At 48.9% G+C, this 2,500-nt stretch overlaps 1 protein-coding gene across 1 annotated transcript in view; it reads left to right on the top strand.

The window, feature by feature from the left end:
• The window catches only part of LOC130372594 (voltage-dependent calcium channel subunit alpha-2/delta-4-like), a 37,440-nt gene that overhangs the window by 34,189 nt on the left and 751 nt on the right, over positions 1 to 2,500 (top strand). The window lies entirely within an intron of this gene.

Here is a 2,500-nt window from a genome sequence, read left to right as displayed (position 1 = left end):
TCACTCACTCACTCACTCACTCACGCACCCACTCACTCACTCACTCACTCACTCACTCACCCACCCACCCACCCACCCACCCACCCACCCACCCACCCACTCACTCACTCACTCACTCACTCACTCACTCACTCACTCACTCACTCACTCACTCACTCACTCACTCACCCACCCACCCACCCACCCACTCACTCACTCACTCACTCACCCCCCCACCCACCCACCCACCCACTCACCCACCCACCCACTCACTCACTCACTCACTCACTCACTCACTCATACACTCACTCACCCACTCACTCACTCACTCACTCACTCACTCACTCATACACTAACTCACCCACTCACTCTGTCTCTTCTTTTTTCGCTCACTCACTCGCTCACTCACTCACTCACTCACTCACTCACTCACTCACTCACTCACTCACTCACTCACTCACTCACTCACTCACTCACTCACTCACCCACCCCCTCCCTCAATTACTTACTCACCCACTTAAGAAATCACAGCCGAAATCACTTCTCTCTCTCTCTCTCTCTCTCTCTCTCTCTCTCTCTCTCTCTCTCTCTCTTTCTTTCTGCATGAGTGTCCCACGAAATCCTGTTTGCCGGTGGGTTCTGAGGTTGGGATTTGAACGTGTTGTTAGCAGTATCTCCAAGTCCTCCGCCCAAACACCTCGGATGAGCTCCCTTTCGTTCTCACGGCCTGCTGAACTGAAGCCTGCTTTACAGTTCAATGCTTACAATTCTCCAAAGGGAACCGGCTTAGTCCCCACCCCCTAGTTCCTTTGTGCTCTGGCTTCATTTTGTCAGTCAGGAACACGATAATGCACCCCCTGTAGAGTGTTGCATGACGCATGTAACTTATTGCACGGGGATATGTGCGTGAATGTGTGCATCTGTGTGTGGGAGAGAAAGCATCAGAGGCAGTCTCTCTCTGTTGGTTGGGGGGTCTTGTCCTTGCCTCCGTAGTGACATCATCCTGGTGGTTGCTAGTGACAACTGCTGAGTGCATAATCAGCCCTTGACTCTCTCTCTCTCGCTCTCGCTTTCTCTTTCGCTTTTTTTCTCTTTCTCTTCCTATTTCTCCTTCTCTGTCTCACTCTATTTTATATTTTATTTTATATTTTATCTGTCTCTATTACCTCCGTCTCTTTATTATTATTAGTAGTATTTTTTCTTCTCTCTGTCTCTCTCTATTTTTCTCTCTGTCTAAGAATGAGACAGAGACAATGAGTTAGTAAATGTCGTGAAAGGAATGGCAAAGGAGAGGGCCTCCACCAAGGGGAAGGGGTTAGGGGGGGTGAGGTTAGAGGGGGAGAGAAGGCCACCAATACGGGGCCAGACAAGTTGTGCTTGAAGAGACTATGAGCATAACTACAGCAACAGGAGTGGGTTGATGTTGAAGCCATGCATGGGAGTTGTGTGATAGCAGCCGGGGGTTTGGAGCTTATGGGAGGAATCACAGAGCCAGAGAATAAAAGCTGTTTGGTGAAGCTGGCAGAGCAGGTGTTCTGCAGACCGGCTCAGCTTTTGTGTTTCTTTCTTCGGTTTCTAAATAAAAGTCTTATACAGCAGTATTCACATGGATGGCTTTAGGAATAATCTATGATCTTTGCGTGAATTGTATTGTTGAGGCATTAGAACGGTACGGTAATGGTAAATCTACCTCAATAATCATTGAGATATTTGTTTATCTATCATACTTTCTAATTCTGTTTGTTGTTCATGAGCAGTTGAAATGTCAGATCATTCTTTAATCAATTAGTACTCCGCCTCTTTTCCACATGGCGTTCCTCAAAGGCATTTTAATCTCAACGCATTTATCCCTCTCCCCTCAAACCCCCTTTTACTCACCCGCTCCTCGAGTACATGCTCCCAGTCCTCGCCGGCTCCACGGGCGGTATTATATGATTAGCTCTCCTAATCCCTGCTAATCCCGTCGCTGTCAGATGCCAGCTGGCTGAAGGGACATCACCAACACAGATAGACAGGCGACTGGGATACTGACCCTGCTGTAATACCGAGGCTGGGGGGCCTGCCAGCTCTCTACACCCCCCCCCCCCCCCCCCCCCCCCCATTCAGCAGCCCACTCCGCTATCGCCACCCGGCGCCCACCGCGTTCTGCGGGCACAATGGGAAAGTGGAGGAAATGTCAAATATGGGATTGAGGACGTTCACTAGGTGGGCAATATCGTGAATCCAGTCTCTCGACATTTCTTTGGCTGACGGCAGGATATAAATGTAATTTAGTTTTCGGAGTATTAAGATAAGATGTACTTTGTTAATCCCAGTTCGGATATATAAATAGCCTGGGAACCAGACGCAGCTGCGAGCTGATTTATTTTTTGCGATGGAATATCCATATGCCCCCCCCCCCCCCCCCCCCCCACACACAGACTCCCTGTGTCTGTGTGTGCGTGTCTGCGTGTTCCTGTAGAAAAGAGCGTCCAATGGGAGCTATTTCATTTTCCAAAACAATAAATAAATAAATTGCTGC

Source organism: Gadus chalcogrammus, chromosome 19 (genome assembly GCF_026213295.1).
Source record: "Gadus chalcogrammus isolate NIFS_2021 chromosome 19, NIFS_Gcha_1.0, whole genome shotgun sequence".
Taxonomy (NCBI): Eukaryota; Metazoa; Chordata; class Actinopteri; order Gadiformes; family Gadidae; genus Gadus; species Gadus chalcogrammus.
Note: the sequence above shows the minus strand (reverse complement) of the source record. Positions and strands in the feature narration are given on the sequence as shown.